This window comes from Rhea pennata, chromosome 2 (assembly GCF_028389875.1).
Source record: "Rhea pennata isolate bPtePen1 chromosome 2, bPtePen1.pri, whole genome shotgun sequence".
Classification (NCBI taxonomy): domain Eukaryota; kingdom Metazoa; phylum Chordata; class Aves; order Rheiformes; family Rheidae; genus Rhea; species Rhea pennata.
The window spans coordinates 158036733-158063831 of record NC_084664.1 but is presented as its reverse complement, the minus strand read 5'-3'; positions in this window follow the sequence as shown (position 1 = coordinate 158063831).

The window sequence follows — 27099 nt, the reverse complement described above, 5'->3', positions numbered from 1 at the left end:
AGGAAATACTTTTTGGAAACCTCATCTGCAGTTGACCAAAATAACTTCCTAGGGTATTGTTAGGGTTCATTTCTGCTGGAACACAGATACTTCAGGGACTGTGTATTGCAATAGCTCATCAGCATGGGACCACACTATAGCACCAAGAAAGGAAATGAAGAATGCTGCAACCTGTGGAAAGTGCAAAGGAGATTAGCAAGAATCACCAGCATGGGTTTTGAAACAGCTGCAGGAAGACTGCCTTTAATTTCCTGAAAGTTTCAGTTGATGTTTGATAAGGCTATGCGGTTTTGCTTGCACCACTTGCAAGTGTAAATTAGAAGGAAGGTTTCTTTTCTTTTCTTTTTTACTTTTTTTCCACGTCCTGGGAGGTTATTTGCTTAGCAGTGATTTTCAGAGAATTCCACCATGTGGATTGGAGGAGTCCTGCACAAACAAATGCCGAGGGTTATCGTCTCAAACAGAAAGGTACAGGTTTTATAAGACAAACGAATCTGGCAGGACTTTAGTGAGACACCTCTAGGGGCAATGATGCCTGCACTGAATTGAGCACAGAAGATGAGAAGAACGAAAATGATTTCATTCTGGAAGGTTGCTTAATATTTGCTTTGTGAGGGGAAGAGAAACCAACATAATGGGGATGCACGTCTACATTTCTGCTGTCTGTGCTGCTGACAGAGGCAATGACGTGCTCATATTTTGCATTCCGTACTGCAAATCCAGTTTGATTTTAACACCTCTATTTCAATGCAGAGAAAGCTGGTTACACACTGGGCACTGAATCACTTACATCCTCCCAGCTGCCAGCTGCCCTAGTAAGGGAGTGCTGCTTCTTGCCAGTTGCTAGCAATAATTGTCAAAAATGAATTTTCTCCAATTTTTCAAATCAGCAAATATAGCAGTAATGAATTTACTATGAACGTTTCTCACTCTAATCTGTCATTCAATAAACAGATTTTCTGCTTTCTGCTACCGATGTAACCTAGTATTAACTTTCCTCATAACAGAATACAAAAAGAGGTGAATATCACATACTGTTTTTCTCCTTGAAAACAGAATGCAGTTTACCAAAGCTAAAATGTAAGAACAATAGTTCTTTCTTTCGTTGCAACAGGACAAAGCGGATGATAGGTCGTTGGCAGTACAACCACTTATTTAAAATATCCTCATCATTTTTTTTACATCAAGAGAATGAATTTACTTCTTCAGTGTCTGCTTCAGCAAAGGTTGTTATCTCAAGACTGCTGTCACTAAATTCAGTGGCTTAACTACCCCTGCCTTCTGTGAAAAGAACAGAACTTTTACTATGAAATACTGCCACTACACTCAGTGACACCAGCAATCCCATCCCTGCTGTTTTGGGGAAATTCTTCAGATAAAAGACTTTTTATTAAGCATTTGCTGAATTGAGTGTGCTTCCATAACTATAAATTGCCCGGAGAATGATTCTTTTAGAAATGACCAGAACACGTTTTCTTGGAAGACTTGTGGCCATAGTATAACGAAGCCTAAATATTCTTCCTCTAATCCTGATTTCCCACTGGTGTACTGCAATGGACTTTAGTGTTTGTACTCCTGACTTACATCATGTTAAGTAGTAAGGGAATCAGTCCTTCATAGCTGAATGGAACAGATGCATGGTTTCAAATGACTGAAAATTATATTTCTTCACTGTAGATTAAACATCCTCCTACTGCTTGTTAAATGTACTTGTTCATTTGCTTGATTGATTTCTTGTTTTAGAAAAAGATATCCTTAGATGAGGCAGTCTTAGCATTCAGTAGTATGTCGATGCCTAGTCTTCTGCATTTTAACATGCCTGGAAATTTTCATCAGCAAAATAGTGTGGAGAATGTGAACAGGGAAAAAAAAGTATATATACATATATATATATATATATAATGTTTCCTAGAGGCAGAAACTAAGTAATATAAAACAGCAAACCTCTGTTGAAAAATGAAGCAAATTTATCCCCTTTCTTTGATTCTATATTTCCACCTTGCAAAAACAATCATATTTCTTTGTACAATTCTCTTGTTTTAAAAGTCACATTTTCCAGAGCAAACAGATCACAGTAATATCCTTTGAGAGAAGTAAGGATATTATCTAAGTCCCACAGTACGTCTTCAGGATTCCTGCATCTGAAAATTGATGGGAGTATGGCTTTTCTGGTAGAAACCTTGAATCTCTCAAGTCAAGAAACAACCAACACGCAGTATATTGCTCAACAACTTTTCAAGGTCAGTCCACTCAAGACAGGGCTAGTAACAGAAGGTCTGGGTAATGGCAATGTAGCCTGCTCTAAAACAACCATCAGAGTCCACTGGGGAGTCAAGATATATCACAACGTCTAATGGCATTTGGGCATCTGTTTTAGAGCACTTTCCTTCCCCCCTCGTTCCTTCCCCTTTCCCCTCCCATTGCAAGGCTGGCAGCTACATGACGGAAGGCTGGAAAAGCGAGCATTAAGCAGCTAACCTGCGGTTCCTTTCACTATTTTTTAAAAATCCTTTCTGCTTCTATGGTTCACATAACTGTCAGAATTTCAGTTTGAATGGGATAAGAGCCAATTCAGTTGATTCCCTGGCGGCTATCTAGAATGTGATTCCTGTGGAGTTATTCATAGATTAGTTAGTGTCCTTTAGAGAACCTCTAAATCCTATATAGGTTGGTGCCACTTATTCCTGGATTAAATCTATTCTTTTGGCAGCTAATACTGACATATCTCAATATAGCTCTCATTCATTTAGGGACTTCGGTAACCACTAAGGGAATTATCAAGGGGTTAGAAACAAAACAGCCCTTAAAAGAGCTCCCATTCATCCTTCAGAAGCTTGCACAATTCCTCGGCATTTATTTTGACAGAACATAGACTTCTTACAGACAACAAAGCTCTGTGGGTATCCTAGATATTTCTGCACTGTATGAAGCGAAGGTAAAGACACAAAGTCATATGTACCAGCCCTGTTTAAAGACAGCTTAGCTATTAACTTAAAATGTGACATATGTTCAGCCTCTAATCTTCTGCTCCCTGATGAGAGCATCACCAATAGATACAAAAAGGACAAAGAACAGTGTGGGAATTCAAAATGAAAGGCTGAGGACGTGTGCGTTATCATACAAGACAAACCAAAGGCATGAATGGTGTTTGAATGTGTCGTGTGAATGCAGAGCTCTGCTCCACATGGGCCAAGAGCAAAGGAATCAGTTTCCATGCAACAAAGGTGTTGATGCTTTCTAGATTCACATGTTGACCTGACCCACATCTTATCGAGGTGTTTCCAGAGTGACTGCCCAAGAGATGCGCACAAGGGCAAGTTACGTGATCTTTAGGCGCTGTGGGCTAGATTCTTGTAGGATGAAGCATATATTCAAGGAGCAAATAGAAGCCTTATAGCTTTCTGTCCCAGGTAGTCTTAAGGGTTATTAAAATCTCAGTCATTAAATGTCCAAAATGATTAAAAAGGGACTAAATTAAAACCCTACAAGGATTCTTTTCAGGCGTTTCTCATAGTTTGAGAACCTGACCTCTACTCTTAAACGTTCTCCTACTGCAGATGTATGACTAATATAGGAAAAGAATAAAGTTCTGAATGGCATCAGTTCCACTTGTGGAAGTACATATCCTTGCTGCATGATTTTTAGGATTTAGAGGTTTTGCTCTTTAGTGCAATATGATATCCCTCTGTAAGTTGACATCGCAAAGAAAAAAAAATCTCAGTTCATGTAAATTGAGCCAAATCAGGACTGAAGCGTGTTGATTTATTAATGGCATATAATTAACTCAAGATCAGTGAACTATGTATTAAGGATCAATAACGGTAGCATAACAGATAAATCACAATACTAGAATCTTGCAAAATGTTCATGAAATCCCTACTTATCTAAATGCCCTTGTATAACTAATCCCAAGACGTTTTAATCACACACGCGTGAACATGCACACATGCGCACGCACACATTCAGTCACTCAGTGAGCACACTCGATGTGATTTACAAGCCCATCCTGCCTCTTCTGAAAGTGTAGGTCTACCAGTTAGACACATCTCTCTTGGGACTTTGTTGTGTCTTGTTAGATTTGATGACTAATCTCCAAAACATGGTTTAGCTGCTCAAACTAAAAAGTTGTCATCTAGGCTATTTGACCTGCTCTAGGATATCCACTGCTAGTGTTTAGCTGAAGCTCCAAAAGACATGTAGAGCTTCCATAGTGGGTCATGTGTAACAGCCTAATATAGATGTCTTGAGGCATCACAAATGTCATCAGATTGCTCTGTGTGGGCAGCTGGACTCATCCATATCTCAACCTGGAAGAGAATTTCACTCCTTCAGGATGATCTAGTATCTGTTCTCAATCTTTCTTATCCTCCTTGAACCTTCTGCACGCACGTTTGTCACACTGCAAGCACACAGGTTTTCTCTTCCCAGCACCCCTTATCTACCCCTAGAAGATAGGAAGAGATGCAAGGGTGGTTCTAGTTGTTTCCTGCCATTTAGATCTAGAGCATTCTGGAAATGTACCGAACCTTCGGTGCAGTTAACTGACAAACAACAAACCTAAACATGTGCAAGGAAAGATTTCAGAGTAACATGCTCAACCTTGGGCAAATTTTTGGAGGGATGCAAATTTTATTTAATAGCCTCCAGAATGGACCAAACAAAAGATAAAATATTATTTAATAAAACTATTTAATTTAAAAAAAAAATGCATCATTTATTTATTTATTTATTTTCTTTCAGAAAGAGACGGATTATTTTAGCTGAATAATAAATCAGATTATGGTTAATGATTAAAGTCAAGAAAGCTTTATGTAGTTGAAAATAGCATCTTATGGGAAAATATTTATGGGTGTACTATGTACACAGCTCATTAAATTGCATATTCAATTTAATAGTATCTAATATGTAATATGTAGAGAATAAAAGCACGAATGAGAATGAGAATATGAATTTTCATATGAGAGAGAATTAATGTGAAAAACCTGACTAGATACATAGCTGGTTTGAGTTTGTTTCAATATTTTTCAGGGGATTTTCTTGGTTATTTTTGTTAAATTATTTCAAGAATATTTACTCCTTAAGAATAACATTGCACAGTTGTAAACAAGCAATACATAACTGGGTCCTCATTAATTTTACAGTGCAGATTCATCAGCCCTCTGCAAAGAATGACGAATAATAATGTGTGAGGTAGAACGCTGAAAACAACAGATGACACGCTGTTCGTAAGCACCGACGTTATATCAACCGATAAATCTATTTTGGCTTTGGCCTAAGTATGCAGAGGGCCGAGATATCAGTTAGTTTAAATTTTTACCATTCCGTTGATTTGGATAGAATGTGACTTGGACTTCAGCAGGTTTCATCCCTTTAAACACAGATCCAACTTTAATTTCATTTCAGACCTTGTGGAGAGCAGCTCTGCAGAGAAGGATCTGGGAGTGCTGGTGGATGACAGCTTGACCCTAAGGCAGCAATGTGCCATTGTGGCCAGGAAGGCCAATGGTCTCCCGGGCTGCATTGGGAAGACTGTTGCCAGCAGGTCGAGGGAGGTGATCCTGCCCCTCTCCTCAGCCCTGCGGAGGCCTCATCTCGACTCCTGTGTCCAGTTCTGGGCTCCCCAGAACAGGAGGGACACGGAGTTGCTGGAGAGAGTCCAGCGTAGGGCTACAAAGATGACCAGAGGGCTGGAGCACCTGCCCTATGAGGAACGGCTGCGAGAGCTGGGCCTCTTCAGCCTGGGGAGGAGAAGACTGAGGGGGGATCTGATCAATGTGTACAAGCACCTGAAGGGAGGGTGTCAAGGGGATGGGGACAAACTCTTTTCAGTTGCCCCGTGTGACAGGACAAGAGGCATTGGGCAGAAATGGAAGCACAGGAAGTTCTGCCTGAGCATGAGGGGGAATTTCTTCTCTGTGAGAGTGACGGAGCACTGGACCAGGTTGCCCGGCGAGGCTGAGGAGTCTCCTTCTCTGGAGATCTTCAAGGCCTGCCTGGATGCAACCCTGTCTAACATGCTCTAGGTGACCCTGCTGAGTGGGGAGGTTGGACTAGCTGATCTCCAGAGGTCCCTTCCAACCTTACTGATTCTATGATTCTATGATTTCTGGAAGGACTTTTCTGAATTTACTAACGTTATTCATTTCAGCAGCATGACGTATTTCACTGGGATTGCAAACATAAATAAGTTTGACCTCATAAGCCTAATTTTGTGCTGATCTACAAGAAAGGGTTTTCACATAAATTAGACAATTTTGCCTGATATTTTGAGGATTTCTTGGTCATTTAAGTGAGTTATACATACGGGTGTAAAGAAGACAGTGATGTCATTTGCAAAGTTCTATCACTTTTAAACTGGTACTTAAATGGGCTGAAGATAACGTAGTCATCTCCATTGCTCTTTGCCACAAGAATTTACAAATGACTCAGATCATCATGACTGAGCCTATCACCAGAAAATAGAAAATAATTCTCCTTTCTGTTCTATGAAAAAAAAAAAAAAAAAAAAAAAAGAGAAAGAGAGAAAATGGAGTTTCTAGCTACTCTGAGAATGAGTTGTCTTGGTGCCTGAAGAGCTCTAAGCTGCCGGCGCTTTAGGTCTGAATGAAGACGTGGGCAGCATCCTGATTGACCAGCTAGTATTAGGAAAAGCTACATAGGGAGGATAACTCATAGAAAGGACTTAAAAATGATCTCAAGGGATTCAGCGAGTGCGAGAAAAAATAAAACCAAAAGAGAAAAAATAAAAGAAAAAGAGAAAGAAAAAGAAAACGAAAAACTATCATCCTTCAAGGAAAAAAAAGAGTTGAATAAGTTGAAATCTGTGAAATTGTTCACTTGAAAGTGTCACAAAATTCATGCCATTGGACGTGAAAATATTTCAGGAGGTCAAAAAATAAAATAGAGGCAACAAAAGTGTAAAATATCATCTGAGCAACAGAAGATCCCAGGCGACAGCACTCACGGAAAAAATGACAGATATATCACTGGCAGACTGAAATCAAGCAAGAAATGGAAGAATTCAGTCCAGGTCTAGTTAATAACAAAGTACATTTACCACTGAACCTTGATGATAGCTTATAAAAATTTGGTAGGAAGCCTAGAAAGGACTATAGATGTAGTTAAATGTACATTTTTTGAATATAGAAACGAAGAAAGGTGAAAGAGGATAGTGCAGAGTTTAAAGTAGAAAATTTCAATAGTTATACTGGAGCTATATGAAAACTGTGACAGCATCGTGCCCCTTGCATAGATTTTTAACTTATGCTTTCTGAAGCCCCCAGGGAGGCTCATAGGAGAAACAAGACAAAATTCAAAGTTTCTTGCAAAGGAATGTGAGCACAGCTCCCAGTACTTCAAAATTTGAAAGATCTGCAAAGCTGTTTTCCATAGTTCACAGTTAAACTTGCCAAGGCAGCATCTGGCAAAGTCAATTTAAACCTCATTCTCCAAGCAAGAGACCTCATCATTAGCTGGTTTATCCTTTATAGAAGGGTGTGATCCTGGGCTCTGGACATGATTAGCCTCATTAGGTTTCCCAAATGGGCATTCAGATCTCAGCTCAGACAGTGCAAAGAAAACAGCTCAATAAGCAGAAGGATCAGAAACTCCCATTTGAAGCTTGCTAAAACTTTGTGATCTTAAATCTCAATCTTACGTAAATATATATATATATATATATAAATATATATTAGATATAAAATAATGTACTTTATATCAAGCCATGGGAGCCTTCCACATTTCAATCGCAGCTCAGTGGATGGATTAGGGAGCTCCTGCAGCCCTCCACTTCCCGAGCACAGGCTGGCAAACTCGTACTATGTTAAAAGAAGGCAGACCAGATCCTGACATTTTTAATCAGACAAAGCTCCCCTGCCTTGTTGAGCACTTTGCTCAGGTTAGGACCGATCAGCTGGCGCAGCTGCAGTGCTGATTTTGCAAACTTTGCTTTGCTTCGGGCTTATTAGCACCCAGAGGTGCCTCTGAGGCTTCGCCGCCAATAACCTGCAGCCAAGTCTCGAAGACTTTCCTTCTTCCGTTCTCAGCTCATACATGGACAAACATCCACCCACACCGGCAGCTGATTGCCCACGTGAACTCATCAGGGAGGGATTTAAAAAGTGCATCCTGTAGATTTTAGTCAGGAGCTTTGCTGAAGCGGGTATCAGCATTTGCCTCAGGCATAACAAGAATCAATCAAAAATGTTAAAATATTAATGTTATTTATTATTAAAACTAATTAGAACAGCTTTATACTGCTTTCTATGTGAACATATTGCACTCTTCTCCATGAGTCTAACACACTATCTTAAATATAACAGATAATCAATGTATAGGAAAATGTTTAAATATTGTGCTATATGCAATTACAGTAATCTTAGTCCTTGTCCCATGACAGAGCTAAAGTATATGCAGTTAGAGAATGCACAGTTATACTAATAAAAAAGTGCTTATATCATACAGCTTATTCAAATGTTACCATTATGAGATCAATTATAGTGATAAAATTATGTATACACAGGGACTCTTAGCCATGCTGCTATGATAGCAAAATATTCCCCTAAATGAAATAGTACCCAGAAGGTTTTTTTAATGTTGCTCAGAATTTAAATGAGGTATTTATTCAAGAAGAAAAATATTGACAATTGAAGGCATTAACTTTCAAATGCTCTGAATTCCAGCTTTCCGGGTGTTGTTTATGAAAAGCTACATTTTGTGCGATTTATACGGTACTAGTCTACCTGTTCTATGCTTCAGTTAAACCTTGTGAGGTTCTTCAGCAAACAGACTTGTCCCGAAGGAAAGTGGGCATAACTTTTGTGCAGGAGCTCAATATTATTCAGTGGAATTTTTTATGCAAAGCAAGAGCTGTTGGCATTTCATAGCTGTAGGACTTGACACAGATATGATATATGCAGAGGAATGGATTAAAAGAGAGTGTACAAGTCTAGTGATGAACCCCCACTTGCCCCAAAAGGCTTTGAATCAGACATACTTAGCATATGTAACTCAGCTACACTTGGTAAATGGTGAAGTGGCTGTGATAAAAGCAACATAAGCTTTTCTCCAGGGTTTTGAATAAATCTATTTGCAACTTAACAAAACAGCAGGCTAGATTTTGGGACAAAGCATTTTCATGTAATTTGCTAAAAATACAGATTTTGAAATATTGCTTTCTGCCATGAAAGATACCCATCGCTTCTGAAATACAAGAGAGGATGCAGAACCGTGAGCTGACACAGACGTTGAGTCTAACTGACACAAACCCACACGAATGGAGCGAGAGTGTTGCTACGAAGGCAACATCAAAGGCAGCGTCAGCAGAGTTAGCGCTGCGTGACACGTTAGCAAAGGGGAACGGGTGTGTGCGACAGAAGTGTCTCTTCCCAGGCTGCCACCAGAGCAGGGCTAACACCTGCTCCTTAGTCCACCCATGCAAATTCAAGGTTTGGTGACTAAGCACCTGACTGGCTCCAGATAGTGCCACCCTCTGGTTTTACCCTTCCAGAAGACTTTCTCCGTGACTCCTGGTTGGTGCCTCTCCCTCAGGTCACCTATCTGGCATACATCTTCTGTCTCAGGTGGGTACAGGCTTCTCAAGCCCTGTGTTATATTTTCCAGCATTGTGAAGGTGTCTTGAATATTTAAGGGTATCTACAATGGAACTAGAAACTTGTGCTTTATCAGTTGATTCTTTCCACTGGTTACCATGCCTCTGAAATTGTGTTCAGTGATGTTTATCTTGTGGAGAGCAGCTAAGAGCTCTTGTTCCTTAACATAGGAATAGTCACGGCAGTTTGGTTGGACTTGAGAGTGAAGTTAGAACCAAGTGAAACTACTGGCAAATTCAGGTCTGAATAAAGGAATAAAGGTTCACAGTCCTTTATATAAAAGTCCATCTAACTTATCTTCCTATTAAAATGTCTCTGGTCAAATGGAGAATGAACTTTTTCTTACTTATGACAGATTTTAGGTTTTTGTAATATGCTTGGATTTACTTCTCTCTCCATGAAGAGACAACTTTGATCTGAGAATGCCAATAGAAAGTAAATTGATGTATAAAGGCTAGTATTGGCTAAAAAAGGACAAATCTGACTAAAAAACAAACAAGGAAAAAAAAAGTGTGTTAATATCTACATTAACAAATCCCACGATCCTGTTGAACACACCTAAGCACTGGAACTCAACTGTCAGTGTTATTTAATTGATTTTGCCTGAGCCAATTGATTTCGCCCACTCCTCCAAACAACTCCTGGGCACAGTTTAAGAGTCAGCACAAGCCAGGAACCACTCCCAGCAGGCAAACTGGATGTGACTGCTCAGTTTTGAAGGTTAAGAAAATGTGGTAATATGGACACAAATCATTTTATGTCAATTGGCCTTAGGTGCTTGAGAAAATTCCCAAGCACATTTGCTAGCAGCAACAGAACATTTTTAACAAATGAGTATGCCTCTGACCTCTTATTATACTTGTTTTCAGAGTCAGAGGTACATGTCCCACCCTTGCAGACAAGAGGAAGCTTGAGAGAGACAGATGCAGACACTCAAAAATATTTAGATGCCTCATTCCACTGAGGGCAGACCCCAAGGCACTTTGGAGGATCTCTACTTTATTGATTTGCTCCTCACTCTGCAGACATCATTGCAAGAGCACAGCTTAATGCTGGATCTCCCCTTGCATCCCTTGTGCCATGATCAAATTCTGCCGTATTATGGGGAAAATTGTGCGCAAAGAGAGTCCTATAACATACTAGCAGTTAAATATTGCTGTAACACTGAGGGCATGGCCCTGGGGGTAAATGTGAGTTGAGCCACAGAGGTTCCCAAGCTGTTGCTGAAGGAGCTAGCTTTACTGCCAGAAGCTCTGTAGACAGAGCTACACCAGGGTTAAATAGTCTCCATGGAGAAGCAGGGCTAATTAGCTATCAGGAAATCCTTGTTAGCATTGCTTTTGGGATCCCAGCATCCTTTTGTAAGTCTATACTGAGCTGTCTAGACACACCAGTTTCCTTAGAGCTAACTGAAGGTCTCTAATCTTGCACCAGCTTTGTAAACCTGCCTGGAAACCTTAAACCTTATTAGAGTTTTTCTTTCTTTCTTTCTTTCTTTTTTTTTCTTTCTTTCTTTCTTTCTAATCCTAATCTGGACTTTCATTTTTTAAAGGGCTAACAACCTGGAGTTTGCTAATTGTTACAATTTTTTACGTTTTTCAACTAATGAGACAAGTTCCCCCTGTGTGAGTATGAGGACACATAGAAATTCATGCACTTTCAGTGAAGAAACTGTTAATCATTTTCCCTTGACATTAAATATATTATTCATGTCAATATGACACGGATGTAAGACTGTCATTACAAGATCATTACAAGGAATTTCTTTATCTGAGACTATGCTAAGAAGGATGATAATTGTTATTGCTAATAAAAGTAACTGCTATTACTTGGATTTTAAAATATAATTACATAGCAGGAATACTATGCTGCCATTTACTTACACAACCCATGTAATAACCATATAACTAAATTAGAAATGGATGAGGTGGATAGTGGAGATTAAATCCGAGCCTTTACCCTTCCCGAACGCAAGCAGAAAGTTCTCACAGGACTGACTGAATGATGAGCACGAGGCCTTTCCGAGGCTGCACGGAGACGCTTCGTTCAGCCTTGCGGTAGATGCAGCTGCTCAGAAGACAAACAAGGCGCTTGCTCATGCTGGGCTGGCTAACACTGCCAACGTTACAGATGAAGGCTCCCCTAGCTGTTAGCCACTTTTATACTGCTGACCCCTGCAGAACCACTCTCTGTTCCTCTATATCTATATTGTATTGCATGCCTTCCTTTTCTTCCAGGCTTCGCCAGTGCCAGCTCTTCCTTGACACCAAGATGCTGAGGTTCACTCGCAGGCTCCCCACCACTTCTATTCACAGACCTCCAGTGACATTGGAGATAAATTTCTTCCACATAAATAAATAGTTAAGAAGAAGCATGCAATTTATCTGCATCATTGAAAGTTTGTTTAAAGAATGTGGAAAGTAATAATAGGATTTTTTCATTTTTTTGAAGCTGAAGATGGAATATATAAATACCGTACTTGGAGAGAACGTCCTCCACCTGCACTAGTTAGGGTGTAATAAGCATTTTATTTTCCATGAATTATTGTGACTGTATCATCCTTAAATGATGCAAGAGAAATATAAAGCGAGGACATGTTTCAATCAAAAATGCAGCGGGTTCTGTAACATGCCAGTACTGTCAAGTGTATTTTTACACATATATAAAAATGAGTTTTATGTAGCTCTGTCATACGCCATTTCTTTACCTTTTCTCATGTCTGTGTGTGTATGTCTGTATCAGATTATTCTGATGAGCAAAAAAAAGAGGTAATTGAACTATTCATTTCCTTGCCAAGCTAAGAGTGAGGGATTTTGAGAACCTGCATAATCCTGTAGGGACCTGAATACGTTGCTTTCCTCCCAGCATGGCTGTGGTGTATCACGGGCAGATTTCAGCTGGGATTAAATTTAGTGCCTTTGTTAATGATCTGGAAGATGGAGCATATTAATCCACCTGGCAGATGAAGCTAGAGTGGGAAGTATTGCAAAATACAATGTGAGGAGAGAGAAATAACTGAAGGGGCCTAAGAAAGAGATTAGAAGGAGAGGTAGGAAATGAGATTCGGGCAGGAAAAATGCATCTGTGGAAAGACACAACCCAGAACTCAGAGTACAGGTGAAGCTGGGGAGTAATTTAAAGCCTGATTAAAAACCTCTTGACATTAGTGGAAAAGATGCACACTGATTTTAATGATCTTTGAAACCGATGTCTTTTAAAGCACTTAGAGTTCCTTGAATGAAGATGGCAATATACAGCAGGCCGGATGCTGTAGCGGAGAATTTGCAGTGTATGTTGATAGCAGGAAGAGCCAGGGCAGCACTTACAGAGGTATGTGGAATTATGAAAGTAATAACAGCATTTTCACTCTCTCTTCCCTCTCTGCCTCCCATCCTTCGTGTTTCCGATAACTGTGCAGGTGAATGACAGCATATGGGAACTAGTCTAAGCCCAAGATACTTCAGTTACGTATGTGAAAACCCCAAAAGCATTTGTCACCCTGTTCATGTTTCAAAACTATGTCAATCCACCCAAAAATGCCCTTTAAGAGGCAGGCAATAGGGAATAGTATTTCGATGGTGTGCAATAGAGGTTGTCTAATAACTGCATGCAGAATGTATTGCTGAGAACTGTGTACTATGCATGAAATTTCAAAACAGTCCTTGTTCCTCAAAAAATCTAAACGCAAAGGATTCCTCCATTTGATTTCTTAAATTGACATGATAAGGAGTAGGGAAAGGCATGCACTGACGTGGCAAGTACTCGTCCACATGCCTTGAACACTTGATTCATTTTTAAAATCAAGCATATATACTGAGCAAGAAAATAACCTTCAGTAGTAACATAACCACCACCTTACCTGGTTGATTATGAGCCCTAATTAAAGCTTATTTGTTAATTTTCATTGTGCTACATGCTAAGTCATTAATGAAGTAGTATACTCGTACTGGCCTAGAAGTAAGCTATCATGACCACTATAATGTGATATATCCACATCTGTTGTGTGTATTTAGCAACTCTGTACAGAAAACTTTCCACATGATTAGTGAACATAATCCATTAAATAATTACAAAAAAACCTATACAATATTAAAATATGTATATATTGTATAGCATTGGCCAAAAATGTATTTTGTTTGCACTGTTTTGAATGCTTTATTTGTGACTTTTGTGGACGGGGGGTTGCACTTCTGTTGTTTTTACCTTTTTATTCCATTTTCTGCTTTCTTCCTATACTTTTCCCTTTTTCTCTCAAAAGAATGAAAATAAAAAGACAAAGAAAAGACAAAATAAATGGATAAAAGAGAAAGTGAAAGAAAAGGCCTATTTGAAAATAAGCATTACAAAACTCAGTGTGAAACAAAAACAGTAACAAAATATTCTTCATTCCTCTTTTACCACTTTTGCTAAAAAAATGGGTAAGTGAGGGAGTAGAAGTAGTGGTTTTTTATTAAGTTTTCACTAATAGGAAACATCTTGGTTATCATATGTATATATATGACTTTATTAACTTTTCTTCTTTGGAAAGGAAGGAAGCGGACCCTTGAAAATTTTGTTCTCTTTAAAAGAATAAAAATTGCAGCTCATTGAGTTGAAACATTTTTTTTTTATATATATATATATATATATATATATTATATATATATAAAGAATAAGTGATAACGAGAAGCTCTAGTATTTGTAACTGTGCTGAAATGTGCTTCTAGATCGTCTCTGATCATCTAGATGTATGCTCACATGAGCATGTTTCTAGTGAGGACAATAGAGCCATAGAGCTCACAGGCCCTAGAGCTTTCTTCCATCTCCCAGATGGGGAATAGCATTCGGGGCTTGGCTGTGGTTTGTGCTTAGCACTGTATTAGAAATGCAAAAGCTCCTTTGTTTCTGTCTTACTCCAAGATCTTTTTTCATTGCCAGAAAAGTGCAAGAAGCATTAGCAGGTGAGATGCTCAGGATTTCCTGATGAGCACCACCACCCAACAGAGTACTTTGATAGGTTGACAGGTGAGCAATTTCATAGACTAGATCCTCACATTTGTAATATTTTCCACTTTGACCATATTCTTCATCGTTGTCTTTTAGCAGAGAGTTTCTTTCTGCTGAAAAATCCCCTCTCTGGCCTCAGTAGGAGTTAGCTGGCTCAGAGGAACCGTCCAAGGCTTGTTGCAGAGATCTATTGATCTTGGCCTGGAGAAGCACAGTCACACGAGTGGCGGCCCTGCACCACCCATGAGCCAAACAATTATGCACCACAGGCCCACTAGGCAGAATAACCACATTTTCCTGTTTGCTCTGCATGCCAGCTGGGTGTAAAATGTAGGATGCTTGAAAAGGAGTGTGGCATTTTTGTTTCCAAATAGATTCCTACATAGCTATGACCTCTGATAAAGCACACTCTTCGGTAGGGGGGTGACAGAGACTGGCTGCTTTGAAGGCTGTTTTGAGAATCAGAGTTGTATTCTGATAGTTAAATGAAGCCACATGAAAAAGATCTGGAGAAGACAAAGCAGTCCCTTGGTGCAGGAGAGCAACATAGGTATGATATGTAATGCATATCAGATAAATATTGTGGCACTCAAAGCTTCTTCAGCTCCATGACAGAAAAGTACAATTTACAACAGTTGTATGCATGTTGTTGCACCTGTGTCAGTCCTAAATGCCTCTCTGATACAGCTGGTGAAGCAGCAGTTATTCCAGGTCTACCTCGATTTGTTTTATACGACTTGCCATGTGAAATATTCCAGATGATGTTTTTGACTCATAAAGGGGTCAGCATGACTTTAGTAAACAGAGGTAGATAAATCTATATAGACAATGACAAAACCTTAGCTGAGGTACATCAAGATCTCCTCGATGATTTGCACCAATACTATGGCCTTGCAACTTCACACTTCTTAATAAATTTAGATATATTGAAATATAAACTGATATGACATTAGTAAGCAAAGATGCTCTGAGATCAAGGAATGAGTATCAGTAGCTTTTTCAAATACTTATTAGAAAATTTTATCCTAGTATTTGAATAATTAAAAATATACTTGCTGTGGAAAAGAAAATATAAATATTAGCAACAGATTAGTGTAAATATGTACATTAGAGTTCAAAATAGGAGAAAAGCAGTGCTGTAATATGCTTGTTATAAAGAAAAAAGAACCCTCTTTCAGTAGTACTTTCTACCTGGGGATTCGAAAGTGCTTTAGCAAATGTTAACAGAATAAGACCAAATCTTCATTAGTCTGTATTTCTTACTTACTACAAATGAATTATTTCAGGCTAAAATAAAATTGTGATTAAGCTGTTGAAATAGTTAGGAACATCCACTAAAAGAAACATATCACTCTGTACAAACATTTGCATATTTATATTTAATCTAAGAACAAATTGTACAACAGACTAAATCTGAGGATCTATATTTACTAAGTGTGTTTCTAATGCTATTTATGGAATGGCAAAACAAACAAACAAACAAAGCCCAGAAAATGGTTCTTTGCTTATATTTTTAAGGCTATTTTCTACATGTTCCTTTGAATTTTCTTCTTGAAGAAACTTGGAAAAAAAATGCATTGTTTTATACTATATTGTTTCTCATTTCCCTTCCTCATTTTTCCTGCCCCCCAAGCATCAATTTGGCCATGGGGTCGATTTCATTTCACATACCTTTATGCATCTAAAAGTTAGAAACCCAGAATTTCCATCCTGAGTGTGTTGTGCAGAATTACCCAACTAACCCTCCTTGCCTCCCACTGTGGAGATTTCAAAACGACTGAAAAAGATCCTTCTCAGAGCTGAGACCTCCTGGAGGTCTTCTTCTCAACTACAGGGCAGAGATACCTCCAAAGAGCTGCTGATATCTCTGTCTTGACTACACATGTTAGAGTGGGCTGAATCTGAGGATACCTGAGCCTCGTTCTTGGTCTGTGTCGGGGGACGATGGTGAATCCTTTAGACTGGATTGAGTTGGGTGGGGAGCAGCTCATCCTCGTGCTGCTACTTTTACTGAGCATGTTATGAGCTTTGTGAAGGCAGTTTGTGGAACTTATTCACTGCTCTTAATGGTAGGAGCTATCTCATTTATAAATATTTACAGACAAATAAAGATAGTCATTGCCTCACACGGTTGGGGTGCTGGAGGATTACTTGCCCAAGCAGAAGAACGAAAACCAATGATTCCATCATATTTTGGCTCAAATTTACTGCAGGAAAGAGCCTAAAATAAGTCTGACTTTAAACACCCCCAGAAAATACAAAGAGAATAAATCACGTTCATTTTTCATTACGCCTCCGAATCTGCTTTTTTTCTCATAAAACACTAATATAATATATGCTCAATGATGACCATTGACTCATTTCTTCTGACCTTTCTCCAGTCTTTCTTAATAATTCTTTTGCTGCTCAGTCGAACTTTTACAAGGATTGGCCTGTCCTGTCCTGTCCTCTCCTCCATGCCACATTTACTCATTTGATGTGGTTACTAAGGAAATAACAGTTGCTACAATGCCAACACTACGGCTTTGAGAAACTTGCTCATTACTTATAGCTGGTTCAATTTCTATCTTAAGAAACTTCTTACGAGTGCACTTAATATTCAGCCTTTCGATTTTCCCTTTTCAGTTCATTAATTTGAACAGTAATTTCATCCATTTCAACACTGAACTGCAATCATGTACTGTCTGGGTAAAATACTCTACTGACAAATCCAATAAAGTCATTTTCCTTACACTAGCTATTTCACCTGCAATATACGCATTACCATAATCTAAGATGCACCTACTGAGTTAGAAGCTATAAACTGACACAAACATAGAGTTTTCTTTTAAAAGTTCTGCAAACAAATGATTGGTTTGACCCTCAAGCTGTAGCAGGATCTCATTATTTGGGATTTAGGAACTTTTAAAGGGGTCCTTATCTGTTTTATGTGTAAGCCATACTGCTAATTTTATAGGGTTTAACTCTTCCCCCTCTTGCTTCATCTCCTATCACATCCATAGGATTGTTTATGTTGTTATGACTTTTCTCAGTGAGTTTATGGGGACTGAATATCACAAACGAATATGCACAGGTAGGTAAAAATTGGCATTTAAGTTAGAATATTTGAATGACAGATGTGAGATTGGTTGTTCCCCAGCTCTCCTGCAAAACACCCCTGGTGAGCCCCTTTAGTAATCTGGACTGAGATGTACTGAAATCAGTCCCAAGCTCTTCTGGACTGCAGCGTGGCCAAAATTCCCTTTTGATCTTTGCAGGTGCCCAGTTTCCTCATCTGGGAAACATAGACAAAAGACATTTGCTCCCATGGCTTTATTGTGAGGGCAACTTTATGCATGATGGTGCATTTAGAGATGATTCAGGGCCAGAATGAAGATAGATTAGTTATTTTGAAGAGAGAGTAAATACATTCTTATGTATTTAGATTTTCACACCAATAATATTGCTACATTCTAATATCATTTAAGATCGTAAGAACAGCACTACTGGATTAGACTCCACTGATACTGATCTCTGACAGTGTCAAATATTTCAGCAAAAACTATAAGAGAGCAGCATCCAGTGATTTTTTTTTCCTTTAAATATTTTCTCATCATCCAGCCCTCTATAGCATTTAAGGGCTTCTCTCTGTTAGAATTTATACCTACATCTTTATTCTTACTACTTTTGATGATCTCCTCTCTGTAATACAATTAGAACACTGATGTTTAATTTTCTATGTAATTAAGTAAGGACAAGACTTTTGTGTTTTGTTTCTCAATATTTCCATTGTTTGATGAGTCCAGCTCGGTGACGTACAAGATAATCCTAGTCATTAACTATCAAATAATCGTGGGTATTTATGGAGAAGCTTTTATGTCAGAAATCCCAGGTTTTCAGAGTATCTCTGTGAGAGTGAAGTATAAGAACTGCACCTTAGTGGAGCTATTTGAACTTCACAGCACTTGTTTCATAGGGTCTGAAATCACTCTGGTTTGTAGAGATTGGAGCTGAATCAGTTTATATCAGCATTTAAGGAATGAACCTTCAGAAGGACTCCTTACATCAAGGCTCTCCTGATCTCCATAGTCAGAAGCCATCACTTGTGCCCAGGAAAACTGTGAAACCCAAGAAGTTCAAGTTACCTGTCACACGGAAATCACTTCTCTCTCCACGTCTTTTAAGTGAAGGCATCAGCTGGTCTGGGCCAGCTGTGAAAGAGCCATCATTATTTCTCCAGGTCGCTGAGCTGCTGCAGCTCTGACACGGTCTAGAGGCTGATCGGCTCTTTTTTCTGAGCTCTCCCAACCACTGTAAAGATAATCTGAGAGAGAGGAGTCATTATCTGAAGCCGGGAAGTGAGAACAGGAAATTTCTAAACCTAAAATGGAAAAAAAAAAAAAAAAAAAAAGGTAAAAAGGAAAAAAAAAAAAAAAAAAGAGAGAGAGAGAGAAGGCCCCTTCTTCTGGCCAAAACCAGAAGTCCCTTATTTTGAGAGAGGAAGGCACTTCATTACAGAAGAAAAGTCTTCAGCAAAGATGCTTTGATTTAAGACATTAAGAGATCATATGAGTAGGATATGTTCCTCTCTATGCTTGTCTGAAATGCTTGGAGCATTTACAAGGAGCAACAGGTTCTGTCTTAATGTCTGGTTATTATTTTATGTCTAAACACTTATTATTTACTACTGTATACTGTAACTTTCACACACCTCCCCGCCTTCCTTATGAATAAAGACACCTGATTATTTTGGGCTCCCTATATTTCAGATATTCCACTGCAAGGGAGGATTTTGAATTGCTAACAAGTTACTAAAGGGTAAAATCTGGTAATATACTGAGGGAACCTGTGTGCCCACAGCTGGAGCAGGTCTGAAAACATTTGGAAGGGAGTGGATGCTTCTGTTGGATACAGTGAACGAACAGATGGGGCTTACCCAAACATCTAACTGCAAACTGAGGCAATTAGGTTTTCTCAACTTGAATTGCTGAAGTTGCCTTTTTTGAAGATCAGCTCATAGAGAAAGGGGCAATCTCAGCTGCCGAGCTGGCAGCTCCACTACAGCTCTGGCTCACATATTTGTTTCTGAGGACACAGTTCTTTGATATTTATTAATGCATATTAATAAATTAAAGGTAGAAATTTCCCTTCTGAGGGAAAAAGAAAATCAAGCATTTCTCTGTGAAGCAATTTGTTTAAATAGAAAAGCACATCTCTAAAAGTGCCTGCCACTGTGTCTTGCAAGCCAAAAACATAGGTGGAGGTCTGCGTCAAAATATGAATACTGGCTCCTATTTCAGATGTGCCAAGGATATCTGAAACATCTGCATAGGGCTGGTGGACGTGAGCAGGACCTGTGGAAGTCTGTGCTCTCTGGAGGGTGAGGGGAGGCTAGAAAAGACTTTATCACCCCAAAACAGCACAAATTTTCTGCACATAGGCACCTCTATCTCAAAGTTTTAATAGCTATTGTTCTTCACTTCAGATAGAAAATATTGACATAAAAGTTTCAGGCATTTAACAAACAGCAAACATTAAAATGAGTTCAGATATTTGCTCATTTATTTTTTATGATATAGTTAAGTCTACTGAGGGAGACAATGTATCTTTTTTTAGATATCATAGGCTATTAATACTGCATAACCATTTCTACTTTACTATTATTTTTGTTGTTGCTGTTCTTGTTGTTATATTACACAGTACGTTTAACTGTTGCCTCTCTCAAGATTTTCAAGAAGATTTTATTACACAAACTTTCCTACTGCAAAATATTGTTCTACTGGAACAGCTGTGGTATCTTATCCCTTTCTTGTGATGCTCTAAGGAGTGGGACAGTGGATTTTGCAAACCTTTGTAGTTCTTACAAAATACAAGCAAAACTATGTCTTCTGTTTGTGTTTAGAACATGTCAAGTATCTGTGGGGTGAGCCAGCTAACCTGTATAGATGTGATGAAGGGATTTAAGGATGTATTTCTTCTTTGTTTGTTTGATTTTGAATAAAGAAACACCTTCTGTGGGCTATATCTTTTTCTTCACTTCCTCCCTCCATTAGAAACCTTGAAAACAGAAGTATCTAGGACAAGAAAATGGATTATTTTGTTAAAAGAAAAACAAACAAAAACCCCTTTTTTTGGGTGGTTTGCTACAATATTTATATTCTTATGTGACTATTTGGGTTACTTTTTGTTAAAGAAAAAAATCAATATCCATATCTTAGATATTTCTTCCAATTGTCAAAATTAAGCTAAATCATATACCTGACTTCCTCATGCTGTGGCTCCCAAAGTTGCGAGCACCTGAGTTGTCCATTTCAGATATTGGCCATAGCAATGTTCCCTGGTCTTCTTACTCCATAGCTGTGCACTGTGAAAAAAGAGAGCTGTTAATTTGCCTGAGTTATTTCCTGCGTGTAGTAATTATCTGTAATAGAATTTATGTAACATCTTCAGGAGAATATTTTGCATGGGCGAAATATCTATGCATAGATTTTTAGGCGACACATTTTTCTCCATGCAGACTGTCTTTTAAAGACTCTAAAGGACAGATTTCTTGCTATAGTAGAATAAAAAAATATTGTACAAAGTTAAATGCAAGCTATATGTTAAATGTTGAGACAATGAGTGATAAAAGTAGTTGAAACTTTAGCTTATCTAATTTAAGTATCTTTCATTGAACTGCATGACTGTTTCCTCTGAATGGTGATAGCTAGAGTAGATTGTATTATCTTGCCAAAAATTATTAAATAGGCTCTTAGTAATAATTTTGATGACCAGGAAAATATAATGGGTTTAATTTCCTCTTCTCAAAAATATGTATTCTTCTGTAATGTAGTATAGCAAAGAGAGGAAGTAGGAGGGCAAGTTTCTTACAGAAATTAAGATTTATGCCAAAAATCAGATTTGCAGTTACAATATTTTTTCTTTCATTTCTTTCTTAAAGAATTGATCGAACCAAAATGAGACAATACCGAGCAGATGTTTCAGAAGGAGTTTATTAAGGAAAGGGAAGATTAAAGTAAGTGAGGGATCTTTTCATGTGGCCTTGACTTCTCATGCATTCAAAGGTCAGCTGAAAGCTGCAAAGAAAATCAATTTGTCACATGCTGCTCTGCATGAGTTTTTGCTGTCAATGAGCTGGAGTGAAAATGCTCCGCAGACAGGGCCTGTCAACCTTTCAAGAATAAACACGTATCTTCAGCTCTTCTGCCCTGCCGAAATGGCTTTCTCCCCTTCCCACCACCCATGCCTGTGTAACTCTGTCAGGCCTTCTCATTTAGGTGTACTACGGCAATGAAAACCAAAATCTGCCTTCTGAGGATGAAAGAAAAGATGAAAGTGGATGATAAAACCAAAATCATTCAAAATATTTATTGGAAAAGGATTTTTAAAAGTGACCAGTGTGTTACAATGAGCTTGTTGGCTTGTGGATCCCTACATGTACCAGGTGAACACTGAGCACTTGAAAGTACTTTTAATATATTTATGTATATACATATATATATATATATACACACACACATATACACACACACATATATATGTGTGTATACATATATATATATATAAAATATATATATATATATATATATTTCCTCCTGTATATCTCTTTTTTTCCAGTAATGAAAATTCAGGTCTTATTTATCCTGGAAGACTGTGATTCCTGACGAAGTAGAGTCGTGCTGAGATCATAAGAACCAACCAGGAAAATACTGCAGTAATAAACTGGTCGTTCAGTCAGGGGTGGAATTAATGAAGCCTGATCACCGATGCAGCTCCCTGGTGTGGATTCTCTGATGTCTAGCAAGGACGTGTCTCTCAGTCCTGCCCTCGGTGGGGAATTCTCTCCTCTCCGCAGGCACCTGCTCTCATGAAAACTGCAGGAGTGCGGAACCGCTCGAACCACTGGTCTCTGTAAGCCTTCACTGAGGTTGGTTAACGGATTCAGAAGTTACTCGGGGAATGTAGGTGAACAGTGAAAAGAGGGGTTGAGATGAACTAACATACACACAAATACTTGTACACATGCATGCTTCTTGATCATGAAAGATCTGTTTCTATAGGGAAATGGCTATAAATCAGTAGTCTTTATTTTTCTATTTTTTAAAATGACAATTTCTTCCATTAAATATAATTTCCATAAATTTCCATTAGTTAACACTCTGCATAAAAGAAGCCTAGAAGAACTCTGACGCAGTCCACTCCAAAAACAGGTGAGAATTTTAGTCCTTTCTTTATTGTGCCCTTGTGCAAACTACATATTGTAGTTAATATAGCACATACGAGATCAAGAGTCATGCTCGATTTCAGAGCACTTCTGGACCACTCCTTTGGCGAGGTCAGCTCTGCAATTAGAAGAATAAACTATCTTCTAATCACTTCTGCTTTCTTTCCAGTTCTGTATTTGGATGCTCAGCAGAAAAGCTGTTTTCTGCATAACTTCATATCTGCTCCTTCACCTATCAGATAAAGAGGATATTGGGGGCTGGAGGTGGTGGGAAGCTGGAGCGTGCTGGGAGCAATCATCTGTTATTATTGCTAGAGACTAATTTGAATTACAAGAAAATATTGTCTCGGTTAAGCTGCAAATCTTGCATCTGCTTGGGTCTAGGGAATCATCACGACTGATCCATATCACATTTCGATGGCTAAAGCTGTGTCTTCTGTAAGAAAAATATAGGGGCTTGTTTCTCCTCAAGATGAAAATCTTGAAATAGATTACTTGTGGGGACAACACATTGCAACTCCTACCTCTGCGAGGTGAGCTGGAGTCAGCCTGGGAGAAGAAAGGAAGGAAGGAGTGTACTAGTTTTCTTCTTTGGAGGACTGTGGCTTGAAATAGTGAGCAGGTCTGAAGAAATATTTAATTTTATGTTTTGAAGATATAGCCAGATGGGCTATTTAAGCTCTAGATTTACTTTTCGCTCGTCACTGTTTTCCCTCTGCATTTCTCTCAAGACAATTTCAGTTTTTAGCTTATATTACTCAGAGTTAGGATTTGATCAACTGCAGGGAAAAATTGTGAATAATAAAATAGCTTCCAGAAGATATATTTAATTCAAGCTGAATTCAGGCTGAAATTTATAAAAACTTGGGAGGGTTTGGGTTTTTATTCTTTTTTTTGGGAGGGATGGTTGATTTCTTTTAAAAAGCTAGGTCAAGCTGAGCTTGATTGTGTGCCTTAATATAGAATATTAATTATAGATGTATCTGGAGAACATTGTTAGAGTGGCTAAATAAAAATATGCAAAACATTAATAAATAATAATATGATTAAAAATCTTTCTCAAACTCTCCAGTGACACAGAGAATTTGGACACAGGGAAAAATGTTAAATTTTAAATGCATAATTAAGCTTCAAATTTCCATAAATAACACTCACATTATTCAAGAACTGATGAATCTATCTAGTTAATATATTTACTGAGAAAACTATTTTTTTTTCAAAAAGCATATTCTTTTATCTTGTTTACATGACAGATTTCCTTTGCTATTTGTGGGGTTTTTTAACAAAACCAGATTTTTTTTCCAATTAAATATATATTTTTCTACATCAAACCTTTAATTTAATAGAGAAGGAGACATGAATAAAAAAAATATATATATTTAGGTATATTGCAGTCATTAAATAAATATATAGGATTATTGACTGGAGACTGATTATCAACCAGAAACTTGAACTTTGTGAGGAGACACAGACAGATATATAAGAACAGAGGTGAGGTAATATAGGGAAATTGTCTTCTGGTATGACCAAGAGAGGAGTTCATTATATTCTCTATGTTTTCTCTATTTGGAAGATTTGCTCGATCATGGCTATAATGAAGGCAGTGGACTGATCCCATCACAGCTGTGAAAAACATGTATTTTCCCAAGCCATTTTAAGCTTTTAGGAGGTGCCTCCCTCCTATCGTATTTGACTTTATGGAGAGACCTGCTACTTGGTTGTATGAACGGCCAGGGAAATAACCCAGTTATACCACTGTTATGCTCGTTATTGTAATGGTTCAGGAATAATCCTTTTTTTTTTCTTACTTTTCTCTAGGTGAACCTCACACATAGCAGTGCCTACAGCAGCCTTCCCCATTTCCCTTCACTCATCAGCTCCATCCCCATGCTAGCAGTCTGCGAAGCCTTTCCTACAAGGTAGCAAGTAGAAAAGTTGCCTCTCAAGGCAGTGGTTTCCTTCCCCTAAAAAAAAAAAAAAAAAAAAAAAAAAAAATCAGCTGACATAGCCTCACCCCAAAACAGGTGGGATTTTTCCAGCATTTTGTACTTTCAGTGCAAGTTTTGTGCACTGCTTTAAGGACGCAGGGGGCAACACTGGATTTCAGGGCACCTCTGGGACTTCTCCATCAGTAAGATTTTTTTGTTTTGTTTTGTTTTTTTTTCCCCCTTCTACCTTGAAGATTTTGATCCTTTACACAGACCTGTTTCTCAAGGTGCTGAGTTGGCTGCTGCTCCCGCAGGGGGATCATGGCTCTCCCCTCCGCATGTTGTTTTGCGGTGAGATCAGGGTTAATCCCCAGCCCATGTCATCTGCGGGGTCTTGCTCAGTCTCCAAGAGCCCAGCTGAGTTTGCACATATTTGTCCAAATATTGATCTTTTCTCTCTCCTGTGCACTGTGCGGAGGGGAAAGAATATATGATTTGTTTGATTTGTTGTTCCTTGTAATTAAGCAGTCATCACTTTTGTTATAAAAATATTCTTGATGAATAGTATAAATTCAGTGTTTCTAAGAAGAAACTCTTCTCAAAAACAGATTTGTTTATGCAATCCGTCAGACTCCGATTTTCACGGAAAAGCTTTTGCCTCTGATACCGTGATTTGACTGCACGTCAAAGACAAGACTGCGTTTTTAGAGAGCAAGATGTCAGTAATGAAGATCTGTCATGCAGATCTGCTGGGAGAGTTTTGCCTTTATTGTCTTTTCCCTAACAAGCTAGTACCTAGTTCGTGTCAGTAGGACTCATTTGATATGATATAATGAGAGCTGCAGTTGTGCCTGTCCTCTGTAAAGTGAAAAACAGGTCAAAAAGTTTACGAAGGATCATGCTAATGAGTTCGGAGCCCAAGATGTACCGAAAGAAAATCTCTTTTCAAATGTTGCTGTTAGACAAGTGGCTTTATTCTCCTGACACTTTTATAGCCCCCTACTCAACATCTCCTTAATTTAAAAGAGTGGGATACATCGTTTTGTGCAGGCTCCAGCGAATTCCCTCGCGTGAGATGGAAAGGTGACACACATTACCTACAGCAAAAGAAAGTGAAGGTTAGTTCTGAGTAAGGACTGTCACGCCAGGTAGGGTTTATTTATTCATTTATTTATTTATTTTACTTAGGATTGTGTGAGAGGTGGGTAGTTCACAGTATTTTACAGCTCTCTGACTGAGCAGTTCTTACTTGCGCTTTGGTGGCATCCTAAGATTTTGTGCCTTGTATTGCTAAAGCTACGTATTCAAAGATGACCAAGAAGGATCCCAAGAGCTCATGATATTTCATTACCCCTTAAGCTTTTGGGGTTGTTTTGGCTTTTACACGTTTGAGCATTTTGCTTATATTTGAGTCGGAATTTTTATTGCTTATCTTTTACCAGGGAAAGGTGGTGGTTACAAGTATGCCTTTATCTATTTTTTTCTATTTTTTCTCAAGTATATAGGATCTGTTATCCACACCTGTAATAGCCAAGCATTACCAAAAAAAAATGTAGTTTGTATTTTTGTATTTATCCAGTTAGCATGTATCAGGAAAATATTATTCCTGTTTTACAGATAGGAAAATATATCACAAGCTGTGTGATTTATTTCATCTAATTCAGACATTTGTGATGCAGATCTCTCCCTCCAAGATGTTCAGGAGAACTCCCTCTGTAGTGAAAGGAGAGAAACGGGTACAACTCATCTTCTCTGTTCTATACCTCCTGTAGGATGGGATGATTTACCCCTAGAAATGCCTCTTTCTTTCTACTGACAGTAAAAGAGAGCTCAGATACAGATGTCTGTAATATAGAAGGTCTGAGGAACCCCATCCTAACAGAGTGAGCAATTTTTCCAAGATAACATTTATATTCTATGGATGTTTTTACACACAGTATTCAGATACCTATGTAACTTCATACTAACAGTAGTTGTTCTCACTGCTAATTTACTTTTCTCAGAACTGCCATAATAAACTTTTACTAATTTCTGGGAAAAAAAATCTCCCTTAAGAAATATAATTTTAACTGAAAGGTTAACACTCTGACATGGAGCGCTAGAAATGAGTTTCTCACCCCAAATCCTTACACAGAGAATTTTCTAAGCATATCAAAACACTTAGTCTTAGAGGAGGGTTTCTGAGCAGTATCTTCTCTATCACTACATCAAAAAAAGAAAAAAAAAACAGTTTATACTTGCAATGTGTCCTCAGTTGCTTAATAGCAACCTGCCCACAGTAGATGGGTAAAGAAATAAAAGAGATTAAATACACGTATATGTATATGTATAGCTATTTGCATGCACACACATAAACACACATACACACACA